Below are 20016 nucleotides of genomic sequence, written 5' to 3'. Positions count from 1 at the left end.
CTAGTAATCCAGCAGGTCCCATAAGAATATTATGGACACTGAATTGAAGATTAAGGACACTTACGAAGATTCTGTTGACTGATGTGACCAGATGTTTACCTAAAATAATATTACTGGAGAATTGCTGCACATGCTTTAAGTGACCCAATCCTGCATGGGATTTAATGAAGCCTATGAAAACAAATTTCAGGACAGTTTCTAAATTATTAAAAATGTATGATTGACAGAAGTGGGTCAAAGTTGTGTTTTCATTAGATCACCACCAACTGACAGGGAAACTGTGGGGGGATGATGAGTATCGTAATCCACAGCTACCTGTAGTCATTGGAGGTTACTGATATCATTGAAAAGTACCTGATGATATGAGAGGTTAAACTAGCTTAAATTAATTTGTAATAGGATTAAAGAAAGCTAAGGAGGGAGACAAGTTAGGAGACTGCTGCGAGTACTTCAATCAATTGATTATAAACTACAAAAAATAATCAAATAACAAAAGAAGAGAGGAAAAGAGAAACAAAACAACTACAAAACAGATAGAAAGAACAAAAGAACAATAGTAAGTCTTTACCTACCAATAATTACTTCAAACGTAAATGAATTTAACTCCCCAATCAAAAGGCATGTAGTAACCAAATGAATAAAAAAACCCTAAGATTTAGTGATATACTATCTAAAAGTGATTCACTTTACCTATAAAGACACATATAGGCTGAAAGAAAAGGGATGAAAAAAATATTCCATACAAATGGTAACCAAGAGACAGCATGAGTTGGCTATACTTATATAGACAAAATAGACTCTGAGTCCAAAACTGTAACTAGAGAAAAATAAACCCCTAGGTAATGATAAAAAGGGTCAATTCAACAGGAAAATAAAACAATTATAAATATATACACACCCAATGTCAGAGCACCTAAATATATAAAACAAATATTGATAGATCTAAAGAAAAGAACTAACACTAATACCATAACAATAGGAGATTTCAATATCCCATTTTCAATAATGGATAGAACATCCAGACAGAAAATCAGTAAGGAAACAGCTGACTTGAACAACACTCTAGACCAAATGGAACTAACAGACATATATGGAACTTCAACTCAATGGCAGCAGAATATACAAGGGCTATATGTAAAGTATCCAACCATGTAATATGAAAAATACAGACATGCATGGCTGGATACTTTCAGGACAGCCCTTGTATATTCTTTTCAAGCATACATGGGTAGATCAAATGTTAGGTCACAAAAAAGTCTTAACAAACTTAAGTAGATTTAAATCAAACAAAGTATCTTCTCAGAACACAATTAAATGAAACTAGGAATTAATAACAGAAAGAAAAAGGAAAATTCACAAAAATGTGGAAACAACACATTCTTGGACAATAATTGGGCAAAGGAAGAAATAAAAAGGGAACTTTAAAAATACCTTGAGATAGACAAAAACAGAAGTACACTTACCAAAACTTATAAGATGCAGAAAAAGCAGTACTAAATGTGAAATTTATAGCAGTCAATACTGACACTAAAAAAAAAAAAAAAAGAAGAAGAAATGATTGGGAGCAAGATGGCGGCCGAGTAACAGCTTCCCTGCAACTGGGCACAGTGAGTCTGGGGAGATAAGACTCCAGGAATCTCTGGCTGGTGGGATCTGCCTATAATCATCCCTTTGAGAATACAGGGAGTGAGCAAGGGACTTCTGGACCCCAAGAGGAGGACAAAAACAGTAAAAAACTGGCAAGTGCTTGTGTGTGTTCAATCGACCTAATCCCGCCAGCAGCCATAAGTACAAGCAGGAGTGAGACTACAAACCAGAAAGGCCTAACTTGTGAACTGTTTTGGTGTTTTTGGACTTGGCACTCAGTTGAACTGCCTTGGGGAGAGCTTGAGCAGGAGAGCAGAGAACTTTGGGCATTGTTTAGGGCCCCAGACTGAGCCGCTGAGCTGGACGGAGCTAATAGTGTTCGGCTGTGGGCCGCAGGGAGTCATTGTGAGAGAACTGCCCCGGCAAGCTCTGCCCTCAGGGTCGCAGAGCAAGGATCAAGCGGGAGCTAGTAACCTATTCACTGAGCAGCCTAAAGGCAGGGACTGAGCTGCCTTACAGCCTTCACCCTCAGGGGAAGAGTGAGACTGGTTTTGGCACACTGGAGCCTCGGGCTGTTGCCTTGGGTAGAGTGCCGTGGCGTCACAGCTCATAGCTACATCAAACTCCTGGGCTGTCACAGCTCATAGCTACATCAAACTCCTGGGCTTGGCGCTGCCCGGACCACCATAAATGCTGCGCCATGACCCACGCGCTCCAGGCCTCCTCATGCCCTGACCAGGAACTGTAGGAGCTGCGCAACCCTGTGTCCTCCCTCCTCTACCCTCCCTGCCACCACATTGGCCCGCTAGTCTGGCCAGGGATTCTGGTAGTGCATGCCCTCCAGAGCCCTCCCTGCCTCTGCGCAGAGCCCTTCTCCTGGCCACAGAATGCTGGAGCCTTGGGCTCTCTGTGCCAAAGTCACTGGGCACCAGGCACTCCCAAAACCATGCTCACCACCTCCCGCCCTGTTGTTGGATCCGGGTGTATCACACTCCAGAGCTGCTTCCAGAACCAGAACTCCCTGGCTGGGAATCCTCAGAGGAACTACACAGGGTCACTCCCTACAAAGATCCAGCAACAATAGAGTGATCCCTCTGAGGTCTAATCTTGGAGAGACACCTCCCCAACTCTGAGGATGGCCAGAGGCAATGGTGAAAAACAATCATGAGGTGAAATCAACAGAAAAACTCTGGGAATATGAATAATCAGAGTAGATCAACTCCCCCAAGGATCAATGGGGTAAGCACAGCAAAAGATCCCATGCACAAACAAATAGCTGAGGTGTCAGAAATCGAATTCAGAATTTGGATAGCAAATAAGATTGAATTAGAATTCCAAGCAGTAACCCAAAAGATATCTCAAGAATTCAACAAATTCAAAGACCAAATGACCAAAGATTTTGACACATTGAGACAAGAAGTTTGCAGCCCTCAAAGATCTGAGAAACACAGTACAATCCCTCAGTAACCGAATGGAGCAAGCAGAAGAAATGATTTCTGACACTGAAAACAAAGCTATCAAACACTCCCAAACTCTCAAAGAAGAAGAGAAATGGAGGGCAAAAACAGATCACTCTCTCAGAGAGCTCTGGGATAATTCAAAGAAAACCAATATTCATCTTATAGGGATCCCCAAAAGCAATGTAGTGGCTTCACAAGGCACAGAGTCTCTTCTCCATGAGATTATGAAGGAGAACATTCCAGACTTGCTAAGAGATTCTGAAATTCAGAGAGCAGACAGTTTCAGAACTCCAGCACAACTCAACCCAAATAAGACATCCCCCAGACACATCATAATCAATTTCACTAAAGTTAATATGAAGGAGAAAATTCTGAAAGCAGCCAGAGGAAAGAAAACCATCACCTACAAGGGCAAGAATATTAGAATAAGCGCAGATCTCTCTGCTGAAACCTTTCAAGTTAGAAGAGGATGGTCATCGACTTTTAATCTTCTACAACAAAATAAATTTCAACCCAGGATCCTGTATCCAGCTAAACTGAGTTTCATTTATGACAGAGAAATTAAATACTTCAATGACATTCACATGTTGAAGAAATTTGCCATAACTAAACCAGCTCTCCAGGATATTCTCAGACCTATCCTCCATAAAGACCAGCGTAATCCTCCACCACAAAAGTAAACCCACCCAGAAAATTTTGATCAAATTCCAACTTCCACAGTTGCAAAAGGATTAAAAATGTTCACCAGACTCTCGAAAGGCTTATCAATATTCTCAATTAATGTGAATGGTTTAAATTGTCCTCTAAAGAGGCACAGGTTGGCTGACTGGATACAAAAACTCAAGCCAGATATCTACTGCATACAAGAATTGCATCTTACATTAAAAGACAAATATAGACTCAAGGTGAAGGGATGGTCATCTATACTCTAGGCAAATGGAAAGCAGAAAAAAGCAGGCGTTGCAATCCTATTCACAGACGCAATAGGCTTTAAACCAACTGAAATAAGGAAGGATAAGGATGGACACTTGATATTTGTTAAAGGTAATACTCAAAATGATGAGATTTCAATTATTAATATTTATGCACCCAACCAGAACGCACCTCAATTTATAAGAGAAACTCTAACAGACATGAGCAATTGATTTCCTCCAGTTCCATAGTAGTTGGAGATTTTAACACCCTTTTAGCAGTGCTGGATAGATCCTCCAAAAAGAAGCTAAGCAAAGAAATTTTAGATTTAAACTTAACCATTCAACATATAGACTTAACAGACATCTACAGAACATTTCATCCCAACAAAACTGAATACACATTCTTCTCATCAGCCCACGGAACATACTCCAAAAATCGACCACATCCTAGGCCACAAATCTAACATCAGCAATTTAAAAAAATAGAAATTATTCCTTGCATCTTCTCAGACCATCATGGAATAAAAGTTGAACTCAATAACACCAGGAACCTGCATACCGTTATAAAAACATGGAAGCTAAACAACCTTATGCTGAAGGATACATGGGTTATAGACAAGATTAAGAAGGAAATCACCAAATTTTTTGAATAAAACAACAATCAAGACACAAATTACCAGAACCTCTGGGATACTGCAAAGGCAGTCCTAAGAGGGAAATTTATAGCACTGCAAGCCTTCCTCAAGAAAACGGAAGGAGAGGAAGTTAACAAATTAATGGGACATTTCAAGTAACTGAAGAAGGAAGAACACTCCAACCCCAAACCCAGCACAAGAAAAGAAATAACCAAAATCAGAGCAGAATTAAATGAAATTGAAAACAAAAGAATTATACAACAGATCAATAAATCCAAAAGTTGGTTTTTTTAAAAGGTAAATAAAACAGATAAACCTTTGGCCAACCTAACCAGGAAAAAAAGAGTAAAATCTCTAATTTCATCAATCAGAAATGGTAACGATGAAACAACAACAGACCCCTCAGAAATTCAAACCATCCTTAACGAATACTACAAGAAACTCTACTCTCAGAAATATGAAAATCTGAAAGAAATAGATCAATACCTGGAAGTACGCCACCTACCAAGACTTAGCCAGAATGAAGTGGAATTGTTGAACAGGCCTATACCGAGCTCTGAAATAGCATCAACAATACAAAATCTCCCTAAAAAGAAAAGCCCAGGACCAGATGGCTTTATGTCAGAATTCTACCAAACCTTTAAAGAAGAACTAGTACCTATACTACTAAACCTCTTCCAAAATATAGAAAAAGAAGGAATATTACCCAACACATTCTACGAAGCAAACATCACCTTGATCCCCAAGGGAAAGACCCAACAAGAAAAGAAAATTATAGACCAATATCACTAATGAATATTGATGCTAAAATACTCAATAAGATCCTAACAAACAGAATCCAGCAACACATCAAAAAAATTATATACCATGACCAAGTGGGATTTATCCCAGGATCTCAAGGCTGGTTCAATATACGTAAATCTATAAATGTAATTCAGCACATAAACAAACTAAAAAATAAGGACCATATAATTCTTTCAATTGATGCAGAAAAAGCTTTTGATAATATCCAGCATCCCTTCATGATCAGAACACTTAAGAAAATTGGTATGGAAAGGACATTTCTTAAACTAGTAGAGGCCATCTACAGCAAACCCACAGCCAATATCGTATTGAATGGAGTTAAATTGAAATCATTTCCACTTAGATCAGGAACCAGGCAAGGTTGCCCATTGTCTCCATTGCTCTTTAACATTGTAATGGAAGTTTTAGCCATTGCAATTAGGGAAGAAAAGGTGATCAAGGGTATCCACATAGGGTCAGAAGAGATCAAACTTTCACTCCTCTCAGATGATATGATCGTATATCTGGAAAACACTAGGGATTCTACTACAAAAATTTTAGAAGTGATCACTGAATATAGCAATGTCTCAGGCTACAAAATCAACACCCATAAATCTGTAGCCTTTATATATACCAATAATAACCAAGCCAAAAAAACAGTCAAGGACTCTATTCCTTTCACAGTAGTGCCAAAGAAGATGAAATATTTGGGAGTATACCTAACAAAGGACATGAAAGATCTCTACAAAGAGAACTATGAAACTTAAAGAAAAGAAATAGCTGAAGATGTTAACAAATGGAAAAACATACCATGCTCATGGCTGGGAAGAATCAACATTGTTAAAATGTCTATACTACCCAAACCAATATATAATTTTAATGCAATTCCTATTAAAGCTCTATTGTCATATTTTACAGATCTTGAAAAAATCATACTTCGTTTTATATGGAATCATAAAAAACCTCAAATAGCCAAAACATTCCTCAGCAATAAAAACACAGCAGGAGGAATCACGCTACCAGACCTTAGACTGTAGTATAAATCGATAGTGATCAAAACAGCATGGTATTGGTACAAAAACAGAAAAGTATATGTCTGGAACAGAATAGAGAACCAAGAGATGAATCCAGCTACTTACCATTATTTGATCTTTAACAAGCCAATTAAAAACATTCAGTGGGGAAAAGCATCCCTATTTAACAAATGGTGCTGGGCCAAAGATTGAAATTGGACCCACACCTTTTACCATTAACTAAGATAGACTCTCACTGGATAAAAGATTTAAACTTAAGACATGAAACTATAAAAATACTTGAAGAAAGTGCAGGGAAAACTCTTGAAGGAATCGGCCTGGGTGAATATTTTATGAGGACAACTCCCCAGGCAATTGAAGCAGTATCAAAAATACACTACTGGGACCTGATCAAACTAAAAAGCTTCTGCAGCCAAGAACATAGTAAGTAAAGCAAGCAGACAGCCCTCAGAATGGGAGAAAACATTTGCAGGTTATACCTCTGATAAAGGTCTAATAACAGGAATCCACAGAGAACTCAAACATATTAGCAAGAAAAGAACAAGTGATCCCATCTCAGGGTGGGCAAGGGACTTGAGGAGAAACTTCTCTAAAGAAGACAGATGCACAATCTACAAATACATGAAAAAAAGCTAATTATTTTTAATCATCAGAGAAATGTGAATCAAAACTACTTTGAGATATCACCTAACCCCAGTAAGAGTAGCCCACATAACAAAATCTCAAAACCAGAGATGTTGGCGTGGATGTGGAGAAAAGGGCACACTTCTACACTGCTGGTGGGAATGCACACTAATACGTTCCTTCTGGAAGGATGTTTGGAGAATACTTAGAGACCTAAAAATAGACCTGCTGTTCGATCCTATAATTCCTTTACTAGGTTTATACGCAGAAGACCAAAAATCACAATATAACAAAGACATCTGTACCAGAATGTTTATTGCAGCCCAATTCATAATTGCTAAGTCATGGAAGAAGCCCAAGTACCCATAGACCCATGAATGGACTAGCAAATTGTGGTACATGTATACCATGGAATATGATGCAGCCTTAAAGAAAGATGGAGACTTTACCTCTTTTGTGTTTACATGGATGGAGCTAGAATATATTCTTCTTAGCAAAGTATCTCAGGAATGGAAGAAAAAGTATCCAATGTACTCAGCCCTACTATGAAGCTAAATTATAGCTTTCACATGAAGGCTATAACCCAACTATAGCACATAAAGAGGAAAGGGCCTATGAGGAAAGGGCCAAGGAAGGAGAAGGGAAGGGGGAGGTGAAGGTGGAGGGAGGGAAATGGGTGGGGCCACACCTACAGTGCATCTTAAAATGGGTACAGGTGAAACCTACTAAAGGCAGAATACAAATGTCTACATACAATAACTAAGTACATGCCATGAAGGCTACGTTGAACAGTTTGATGAGAATATTTCAGATTGTATATGAAACCAGCACGTTGTACCTCTTGATTGCACTAACGTAAACAGCTATGATTTAACAATAAAAAAAAGAAGAAATATCTCAAACAACCCAAGTTTCCAATGTAAGAGACTGGAAAACAAAGAACAAACTAAACCCAAAATTAGCATTAGGAAGGAAACAATAAATTTTAAAGCCAAAATAAATAAAATAGAGAAGAGGAGAATAATAGAAAAAATCAAGAAAACTACAAGTTGTTTTTTTTTTTAAAGTAAACACAATTGACAAATCCTTAGTCTAAGAAAAAAGGAAATAATTCTCAAATAAATAAAATCAGAAATGAATAGTGGAGACACTGCAATAGGTAACACAGAAATAAAAAAAATGATAAGGGCATATTATGAACAACAAAATGGATAACCCAGAGGAAATATATAACTTACCAAGACTGAATCAAGAGGAATAGAAAGCCTGAATACACCAGTAAGAAAGAGATTAAATCAGTAACTGAAAAGCTTCTAACAAAGGAAAGCCTCGTACAAGTGGCTTCACAAGGGAATTTTAGCAAACATCCAAATTAATACAAGTCCTTACAATCTTCAAAAAAATAGAAGAAAAAGACATTTCCAAACTCATTTTACAAAGCCAGCATCACCCTGATACCACCAGCCAGATAAGACACCACAAGTGAAGAAAACTACAGGCCATATCCCTGATGAACATAGATGTAAATATCCTCAGTAAAATATTAGCAAATCAAATTCAACAACACATTAAAAGGACTGTACACCACGACCAAGTGGGAAGTAAGAACCCCAGGATGCAAGGATGCTTCAACATAGGCAAATCAATGCCACATGCCATATTTAGGAAGAACTATATAATCATTTCAACAGAGCCAGAAAAAGCATTTCACGATATTCAACAACTCTTCATGATAAAAACTCTCAACAAAATATCTACGAAGGGAACTTACCTCAATGCCATAAAGAATATAAATAAGAAAGCCGTTGCAAATATCATTACCAATGGGGGAAATCTGAAAGCTTTTTCCCTTTAAGACCTAGAAAAAGGCAAGAATGCTCACTCTTGCCACTGCTATTCAGTATAGTACTGGAAATCCTAGCCAGAGCAATTAGGCAAGAGAAAGAAATGAAAGCTATCTGCACTATAAGGGAAGAAGTATAATACAATTATCTTTGTATGCAAATTACATGATCACATATGTAGAAAACTACACACACACAAAAAAAAGCCTTTTAGAATTAATAAATGAATTTTAGTAAAGTTACAGGATACAAAATCAACACACAAAAATCAGTGACATTTCTATAAACTGACAACAAACTATCTGAAAGGGAAATTAAGAAAATAATCCCTTTTACTTTAGCAACAGAAAGAATAAAATATTTAGAAATTAACTTAACCAAAAAGGTGAAAGACTTGTACACTGGAAATTATAAACATCAATGAAGGAAACTTTAAAAGACACAAATAAATGGAAAGACATCCCATGTTCATATGCTGGAAGAATTAATATTGTTAAAATACCCATACTAAGGCCAGGTATGGTGGCTCGTGCCTATAGTCCTAGCACTCTGGGAGGTTGAAGTGGGTGGATTGCTTGAGCTCAGGAGTTCCAGACCAGCCTGAGCAAAAGCAAGACCCTGTCTCTACTAAAATAGAAAAACTAAACAGGGATTGTAGCAGGCACCCGTAGTCTTAGCTATTTGGGAGGGTGAGACAAGAGAATCACTTGAGCCCAAGACTTTGAGGTTGCTATGAGCTGATACTCTAATATAGGGCAACAGAGTAAGACTCTGTGTCAAAAATAAAAATAAATAAATAAAATAAGATAAAATATCTATACTACCCAAAGCAATCTACAGACTGCATTTAATCCCTATCAAAATCCCAGTCATTTCTTACATAAATAGAAAAATAATCCTAAAATTCATATGGAACCATAAAAGACACCAGATAGCCAAAGAAATCCTCTTTTTTTTTTTAAGTTTCTGGTTAATACGAGGGTACATACAATTAGATTATATTGTTTGTGTCTGTAAGGTAAAGTCCAAAGTCTGAGTTGTGGTTGAGTCCCTCACCCAGGAAGTGTGCCATATGCCCCTACATTATACCCAATAGGTGTGAACTTGTTGAGTTCCTTCCTCCTCCTTACTTCTTGAATTCAATTGTGTTTTTCTCTAACGTGGGTCTGTAGTTGTTGATCTATTAGTTTCAGGTTAGTACTGAGTAGATGGGATGCTTGCTTTTCCATTCTTGAGATACTTCACTTAAGAGAAAGTTCTTCTGATCCATCCAGGTATATTAAAAAGATGCAAAGTGTCCATCACTTTTTAAGCCAAAGCAATCTTAAGCAAGAAGAACAAAGCTGCAGGTACTATACTTCCTGACTTCAAATTATATTGCACAGCCACAGTAATCAAAACAATATGGTACTTATATAAAAATAGACATACCGACCAAAGGATACAATAGAGTCCCCAGAAATAAACCCACACATTTATGGTCAACTGATCTTTAACAAAGGTACCAAGAATATACAATGGGAAAAGGATAGTCTCTTCAACAAATGGTGTTGGTAATATTCACATGCAGAAAAATAAAATTGGACCCTGCTATGATTTGAAGGTGCCCTCTATAACCCATGTTGAAATTTAATTGCCACTGTGACAGTATTAATAGATGAGACTTTTAAGAGGTGATTAGGTCATGAAGGCCTCACCCTCATAAATTAATTAATGCTGTTGTCATGGGAGTGGGTAGTTATGGAAGTTCAGCCCCCCTTTTCTCTGTCTTGCATCCTTGCCGTCCCTTCTGCTATGGGATAATGGAGTGTGAAGGCCCTTACCAGATGCTGGTGCCATACTCCTTTCTTCCTTCCTCCCTTCCCTTCCTCCCTTTCTTCCCTTCCTTCCCTTCCTCCCTTCCTTCCCTTCCCTCCCTTCCTCCCTTCCTTCCCTTCCTCCCTTTCATCCTCCCTTCCTTCCCACCATCCTTCCCTTTTACCCTTCACTCCCTTCCTTCTTTCCTTCCTTCCCTCCCTCCCCTCTCTCTCTCTCTATCTTTCTTTCTCTTTTTTTTTTTTTGAGACAGAGTCTCACTACGTCACCCTCGGTAGAGTGCCCTAGTGTCACAGCTCACAGCAACCTCCAACTCTTGGGCTTAAGCGATTCTCGTGCCTCAGCCTCCCAAGTAGCGGGGACTACAGGTGCCCACCACAATGCCCAACTATTTTTGTTGTTGCTGTTATTGTTGTTTGGCAGGCCCGGACTGGGTTCAAACCTGCCAGCCTTGGTGTATGTAGCTGGCACCCTAGCCGCTGAGGTACAGGCACCGAGCCTGGATCTATTCCTTTTAACACCAAATGAGCTACCTGCCCCAGGAATGCCAACTAATAACTTTTATGAATCATAATTATAAAGGAAAATATGTAGCAATAAAGCCGTATATCTTATTCTAGAAAGAGAATAGGAATAGGAATCCTAAGATCTGCCACCTTCTCTCTCTGGGTTTCTATTTCTCCATATGGAAATGTGAAGGAGCTGGCCTCAGTTATTTCTATGGCCTCCCGAGTTGGAACAACCTATGACTCTTTGACTTCTGGTTTATCTACGCTTTTCTTGTAGCTGTATCATGGCTCTCTGACGCTAATAAAAATGGGTAGAAACTAACCATATTCTTTTCAGACTCATGACAAGAACCACCACACCCCAAAAAACCCACCCAGACAATCACAAAATATGATAAGTAAAAGAAGTGAATGTGAAACTTGGTAAACGGTCTGTGAAGCTAGTGAATGATGCCCCATGATCATATCAAAGTACACAGCTATGATTTAATAAAAAAAAATTAAAAAAAAGAAGTGAGAGTCAAAGGGGAAAACAGTAAGGCTGGGTCCCCTTCAAATCAAATCAATGGCTCAAAATGGGAAAACCAAAACCACATTTATTCCAGGTAAAAATCAAGATTTACTCCCTAATACTGCCACCTTTGGAGGAGATAGTGAATACTGCTCTCCATAACTTCTTTCACAGTTCTCATGAAGTGTTAAAAATAGTTTAACATATCTAAAACAAAGGCTGTTTAAGCACTGTTCTCAACTCAACAACTATTCTTACCAAACCTTCAAAGCTTAATTGGAAGGAAATCATGCTAGGGACACTGTGCCCTTCCTACCATTCTTCCAGCTCAGAATCATTTTCCATTGTAACACCTATGTTCCTTACTCCTGTTCTTAAGTTTAAAAATACTTTTAGAGGGGGATCAAGAATACAGATCATGCTGTCCTTCCTATGAAAAGATGGTACAACTGATCTATGAGAAAACTATGTCCTTTCATTTCTATTGCCAGGGTTGGGGATGGGATTACTCTGAATCATCTATACCATTTCGCCCTCTTAACAACAAACCGTTTTCATGTGTGCCCAAGTCGCCAGTGATACAGGTAAAACAAGTGGCCAAGAAATTAACTAGTTCCTTCATATCAGACCCAGGATCATGAACTTTATGTGCCTTGTACTCCTATCGAGTACTTTCACTAAACTGTTCATGTTGCCTGGTCCACCATCTAAGCAATGTGTAGACATAGGCAGAGTCCTAAAACGTCAGTACTGAACACCCTAAACAGAGGATCCAGCTTGGTGCCAGCTTCAGTCTGTGAAGCTGCCTGGTCCACCATCTAAGCAATGTGTAGACATAGGCAGAGTCCTAAAACGTCAGTACTGAACACCCTAAACAGAGGATCCAGCTTGGTGCCAGCTTCAGTCTGTGAAGCTGCCTGGTCCACCATCTAAGCAATGTGTAGACATAGGCAGAGTCCTAAAACGTCAGTACTGAACACCGTAAACAGAGGATCCAGCTTGGTGCCAGCTTCAGTCTGTGAAGCTGATTCAGTCCCGGGAGCAGGGTTCAGGAACAACACACTGCCTTCTGTTTCTTGTACCCGGACAGGTAGAGACAGGCCACAATTTCGGAAGATGGGGATTGCTCAGCTGCCAGCTTTTTCGGCAGATGGTATCACCACCATGAGATAATTAGTGTGCAGTCCCATGGGGGGCTGGGTACAGAGAAGGAACAATTGAAATGGAAAATTAGATCAACAAAGATGGAGAGGAGGTTGCTTGCCCCAGTTGAAAATGTTCATGCTCAACATGAAAGGCTCCTCACTGAACCAGCTCTAAAGATGCATCTCTCTCCCATTCTCATGTGGGTCTCAAAATGCCTTACTAATTTCCTAAGTGCATTTTATTTCTGTCCTTTTCACAAATAGCACTTTCTTCGTAACTATTAATTTGAACAGTTCTGGAATATCTTTAATGCTCAGGTCTCCCACTTCCTGGGCCACACCTAAGCACACCTGCTTGGCGTACAGGTGTCATGTCCAGACCCCTTAGGAAGGACACTGCCTACCTCAATACTTTTGTTGTCATTATGTGGTTTTGCTGATTTAGCCAAGGGCTGCTGTCACTGTACACTTTGGATCTGTTAAGAATCAAGGTGACAAATTGTGTTTTTTTATTATTCTTTTGTTGTTTTAAACATCCTTTTGATGTAGTAAGAGTCACGCATATGTGAATAAAACAAGCGGCCGTCTGTTTTATAAACCATTAGATTGAAAAAGTGTCAACTCAAGGGCAGTGCCTGTGGCTCAAAGGAGTAGGGCGCCGGCCCCATATGCCGGAGGTGGTGGGTTCAAACCCAGCCCCGGCCAAAAACTGCAAAAAAAAAAAAAAAAAAAAAGTGTCAACTCAAGCATAATTTACTGTAAATTTACCAACTGTTGGGCATTGGCTAATTGACAGAAATTACCTGTGTTGCTGGATACACACACACTTACTTCATTAGTTGTGTCTGCTGGAAAAGCTGTAAAATAACATTTGTGGAAAAGACCAAGGTCTTGGTCAACCCTAGGTGGGACGCAGCATGCAAGGATTATCCTATTGCCCTCAGTTCCAGAATAAACCCTGTCACCTGAGACTGAATCCTTTTCCTTATAGAAGCCAGCGGTCTTTACTACTTGGCAGTTGAGTTCCTTTTACAAGTAGGACCTCAAGGGTAGCTTCCCATTGGGGAAAAGGGGGAAAGGCTGTAAACACAAAAGGAGGAGAAACTAAATAAAAAACAAAAATCTGTGGAAATCAGAGGTACTTTATCTGCAGTTTTGGATAAGTGCACTGCCCTCATAAACTTTTCTACTGAATTGGGTTTCGAAGCTTTTACTTAGTGTTTACTTGGTGGGTAAACAAACAGGCATCTATTATAGCTATCCAACTTAATAACGGGGCACCACCTAGGCATATTTATGAAATAAGCAGTTTGTTCTCAGCATGTTTCAACTCCTCCTTTGGCACTTTCCTCCCCTTCTAGCCTACCTCCCCAGGTCTCAGTATCTCCAGCTGACACCTGGCTGGATAGGGTCATTTCCTGTCCTATCTCTTAATTTATATTGGCATTTTCATTCCTTAGCACTGAGCACCACTCCAGCCTTTCCCATATCGCAAATGAAATGTATCATTCTAAACCCTCAGGACCCACTTATAATGGGATATCCTCATAAGTAGTACATCTGCATTTTTAGAAAGGTCTTCTGCAATTCCTTAGCCCAAATGGGTGATTCCAATGGTGGAAAGTTCAGACATATTAATCCTTGGCAGGAGACAATTTGGGGTCCTCCAGAGGACACTTTAAAGAACTTCTTAAAACTAGGTTGTACCTGCTCCTTTGTGTGGGACTGGGTCTAGAATCACACAGAGGCTGTAGGCAACAACCATATATAAAGTCTGCTGGCTGCTTCTGTCCTGGAAGGTTCCCCAGTTGATGAGAGCAGTGGTATAAGAAAGTTCAAGCTGTCAGACATGCTGATTTCTAGTTTTAGAACTCTATAACGCTTGTTTGGATATTACTATCTACTTATTGCCTGTTACTGCGTTTTACCAAAAGAAACAGATTAAGAAACACATAAGAAAAACATGTAAATAACTTAAGCCATTTGACTGAATGTGATTTTATTGCACATAAACAATACTGTCACTATACTATCACAAAGCCTGCTTAAAGAACTAATCTGAAAACAATAGGGGAGAAATTTTTAAGTTAAAAGATGTGCTTTAATAAACTATTGATAGGGTAGGTGCCTGTAGCTCAGTGGTTAGGGCACTGGACACATGCACCAGGGCTGGTGGGTTCAAACCAGGCCTGGGCCTGCTAAACAAACAAACAAACAAAAAATAGCCGGGCATTGTGGTGGGTGCCTATAGTCCCAGCTACTGGGGAGGCTGAGGCAAGAGAATGCTTGAGCCCAAGACTTTGAGGTTGCTGTGAGCTATGATGCCATACACTCTACAGAGGGCAACAGTGTGAGACTCTGTCCCTCCCACCAAAAAAATGAACTATTGATAGATACAATGATGTGATGAATCTCAAAGACATGTTGAGTGAAAGAAGTCTGCTTCAAAGTTATCTTCTATATGATTGCATTTATATGACAGTCTCAAAAAGACAAAACTATAGTGAGGTAGAATACATCAGTGGTTGCCAGGGTTTGGGGGTGTTGTGAGGATTTAAGTATGAAGGTGTAGCATGAAAGAGTTTTTGGGATGTATCCTGGTTGTAGTAGTGATTACACAAATTTATATATGTATTAAAGTTCATAGAATTGCATGCTAATACAGGAAATTTTGCTATATAATTTGAAAAATAAAATTAAGAAAAAATGAAATTTCAAAGTTTTATTCTGGGCCTTTTTGCCTCCTTATCTTGGCAATGGAGGCCTGTTTGTTATGGGTGAAGAGTATATCTTTCTTTGTAAGTGTATCTTTCTGTTCCTCAATAAACACTGTTTAATTCTTATCTTTAAAAAACAAAGGAAAAAAAAAAAGGAAAAATGTGGCTCTGCGCCTGTAGCTCAGTGGCTAAAGCACCAGCCACATACACCTGAGCTGGTGGGTTTGAATCCAGCCCAGGCCCGCCAAACAACAATGACAACTACAACCAAAAAACAGCCGGGGGTTGTGGCAGGTCCCTGTAGTCCCAGCTACTTGGGAGGCTGAGGCAAGAGAATCGCTTAAGCCCAAGAGTTGGAGGTTGCTGTGAGCTGTGATGTCATGGCATTCCACCGAGGGTGACATAGTGAGACTCTTGTCTCCAAAAAAATTAAAGGAAAAATGTGATTTTTCCATTGTTTAGTCCTCTGGGAAATCAAGTTTATCTTCTAAAAAAAAATCAAGTAATAAGATTACAATGCTCCAGGTCTAAAGAACAGTCATGAAAAGGGCTTTGAAGAAAGGAGTATGAAAACTCTCTGAGCTCCTCTTAAGGACAGTGTCAAATAGAAGGGGGTAGAACATATGGATTAAGGCCTTAGCCTAGCAATGGAATAGGGTTGATAGCTGATCATCTCTCGCTTCCCCTCCTAGTTTCTCTTGTGGTCAGAGCCAGGCGACTGATTGTTCCTGTCACTAGGTAGGCCTAATATCTTGCCCTCATGAACAATGATTAAGCCAGTGATTCCTATTTTAGAAGGACTGGGGGACCCAAAATAAATTAAGACAATTTATTTTGATTTCCTAGTTCTGCCTTCTGGTTTAAAGATTTATATGTGCATAGCGAAGCCTTGTGTTTTTTGTTTTTTTTTTTCATTAAAGTGATTTTCAACTAAATTTGGTTGCTAAAAATTTTCAGAAGGTAAACAGTACTTCTTGGGACTACCAGTGGCCTTTAAGTGCTGTGTACCCAGGCTTGAGAAGTCATTGTTCTTTGTAACTATCCAGTCGGGTAGCCAGATGGCCAATGAGTTTTATGCCTGCACAATGAACCAGATGCCTTAGTCTGGTGTCTGGCAAAATGTTCAAGGCCCCAATTTTTTTCAATTAAACTTTCTATTTTGAGATAACTGCAGATTTACATACAATTGTCAGACAAAAATACAGTGAGATTGTAGGTACCCTTTACCCAGTTTTCTCTCAAGGATAACATCTTATAAAACTGTGCTATAATATTACCCCCAGGACATTGCTACAACCCATCAATCTTGTCCAGATTTCCCAAGTTTATAATCACTTGTTTGTGTCTATGTGTTCTATGCATGTTTATCACATGTGTAGGTTCCTTTATCTACCAACACAGTATGGAACTGTACTATCGCCACAAGGATCCTTACTGCAATCTTTTGAAGCCATTCCTACCTCCTATCTGCCCCATTCCCTAAACCCTGGCACCCACTAATCTCTTCCCTATCTCTGTACTTTTATTTCAAGAGTGTTATATAAATAATCACAAATCATGTAACCATTTTAAGATTTTTTTTCCACTCAGCAAAATTTCTAGGAGATTAATTCAAGTTATTGTATGAAACAATATAGATTTCTTTTTACTGCTGAGTAGTATTCCACGGCATTGGATGAATTATAATTAATCATTAATCTGTTGAAAAACATCAGCATGTATGTGTGATTCATTTTCTCTGCATCCTCACCAGAATTTAGTGTTGTCATTAGTTTTTGTAGCCATTCTGATAGGTGTTTAGTGATAACTCACTGTGGTTTTGAGTTTCCCTGCTGACTAAAGATGTCGAGCATCTTTTCATGTGCTGTTTGCCATCTGTATATCTTCTTTGGTGAAATGTCTATTCATATCTTTTGCCAATTCTTTCTTTGTTCTTTTTTTTGAGACAGAGCCTCAAGCTGTTGCTCTGGGTAGAGTGCAGTGGCATCACAGCTCACAGCAACCTCCAGCTCCTGGGTTCAAGCAATTCTCCTGCCTCCACCTCCCAAGTAGCTGGGACCACAGGCGCCCGCCACAACGCCCAGCTATTTTTTGGTTGCAGCCGTCATTGTTGTTTGGCGGGCCGGAGCTGGATTTGAACCCTCCAGCTCAGGTGTATGTGGCTGGCACCTTAGCCGCTTGAACCACAGGCACCGAGCCTTGCCAATTTTCTAATTGGATTGATTTTAGAGTTCTTTACGTACATATATATATTATGTGTGTGTATATATATCCTTTGTTGGGTACATAGTCTACAAATATTTTCTCCAGTCAATAGCTTTTCATTCTCTCAATATGACCTTTCACAGAACAAAGCTTTTTACATTTGATGAAATTCAATGTAACAATTTTTTTCTTATATGGATAGTACTTACGATGTCAAGCCTAAGAACTCTTTTCTGGGTCATGAAGATTATTTTCTCCCACGGCAAAAAGAGATTATAGGACATTGAAAACCAAGAAGGGAGGTTGGGACCGGATAAGGAGTAAAAACTTGAGTACAATGGAACTATTATGGTGATGGGCACACTAAAAGCCCACAAGGTATCCATGTAACAAAAACATTTATACTCCTTCTTTTTTTTTTTTTTTTTTTGAGACAGAGTCTCACTATTTCACTATTTTGTTCTACTGGGTAGGGTGCCATGCGTTACAGCTCACAGCAACCTCAAACTCTTGGGCTTAAGATTTTCTCTTGCCTCAGCCTTCCAAGTAGGTAGGACTACAGGCGCCCGCCACAACTCCAGGCTATTTTTTGTTGCAGTTGTCATTGTTGTTTAGGAGGCCCACTATGCGGCACTGAGCCTACTCCTTAATATTTTTAAATAAAGTAAAAAGTTGAATAGTTTTATAAAACTTTACATTTAAATCTGTGTCCATCTTGAGTTACTCTTGTCTAAGGTGGAATGTTTAAGTAAAAGTTCACTTTCTCTGCCTATGGATGTCAATTGCTTCCAAGTTATTTGTTGAAAAGGCTATCCTTCCTTTACTAAATTGCTTTTACATCTTTGTCAAAAATCAGCTGAGCAAATTTGTGTGGGTTTGTTTTGGAGTTCTATAAATAAAATCAATTACTTGTTCTAGGAGGTTTTCTTCAAAAAAGATCCCTTTGGATTTTCTGTGTGAACAATATGTCTTCTGCAAATAGAAAGTTCCACTTGATACTTTTCAATCTGCATGCCTTTTATTTCTTTTTCTTGCCTTGCTGTGTTACAAGTATTTTTCTCCTTTCTTGCCATTGTACTGGCTAGAACTTTCAGTACAATGTTGAATAGAAGTAGTGAGAACAGACATGCTTGCCTTGTTCCAATTTGAGAGGGGGAGAATTCAATCTTTTCACCATGAAGTTTAATGTCAGTTGCAGGTCTTTTGTGGATATTCTTTATGAGGTGAAGGAAGTTCCTCTCTATTTCTAGTGTACTGGGAGTTTTTATCATGAATAAATGTTGAATTTTATCAAATGCTTTTTCTGTGCCAATTGATATGGCTACATAATTTTTTTGTTGTTGTAGTTTTTTTTGGGCCAGGGCCAGGTTTGAACCCGCCACCTCCAGTACATGGAGCCGGTGCCCTACTCCTTGAGCCACAGGCACCACCAGGTTATATCATTTTTCTTCTTTAATCTATTAATATGGTGGATCACATGGATTGATTTTAAAATATTGGATCAGCATTACATATACAGAATAAATCTCACTTTTGCCATGGAGTATAATTCTTTTATACATCATTACATTTATTTTGCTAATATTTTGTTGAGGGTTTTTATGCCTAAGTTCATGAAAGGTATTGGTCTATAGCTTTCTTGTTTAGTAGTGTCTTTGTGTGGTTTTGGTGTCCTTCTGGGACTTTGATGATATGTGAATGTTGGGTCTCTTGTTGTTTACAGCAGGTCCCAGAGGCCCTATCCATTTACTTTCTAGTCTATTTTCTCTCTGTTGTTCATATTGGGTAAATTCTACTGATCTATCTTCAAGTTCACTTACTATATCCTCTGCCATCTTCACTTAACTACTGATCCTATCCAGCAATTTTAAAAATTTCCGTTATTATGTTTTTTAGTTCTAAAATTTCTACTTGGTTCTTTTTCAAATACTTTAGTGGGGTATAAAATGCCTGATTAAGTATGAGTTTGAAGGAAGAGATCAAGGAAGGACTCCTATAGAAAGAAGTAACAGAGATACAGACTAATCCTACCTGGGGCTGCTCCAAGCATCTTCTCATTTCATCCTCACAACATCCCAGGAATGATTATAGCAATTGTACCCATTTTACAGATGAGAAAACGACGGCTCATTCAGATTGAATCCTTTACTGAATCAAGGTCCTACAGCTGGGAAACAAAGGAGTTGGAACTTGAATCCAGGTCTTCCTGATACCAGAGCCCATGCTTTTTCAC

This window comes from Nycticebus coucang, chromosome X (genome assembly GCF_027406575.1).
Source record: "Nycticebus coucang isolate mNycCou1 chromosome X, mNycCou1.pri, whole genome shotgun sequence".
Classification (NCBI taxonomy): domain Eukaryota; kingdom Metazoa; phylum Chordata; class Mammalia; order Primates; family Lorisidae; genus Nycticebus; species Nycticebus coucang.
The sequence above is the reverse complement of the archived record's forward strand: the minus strand, read 5'-3'. Positions refer to the sequence as shown.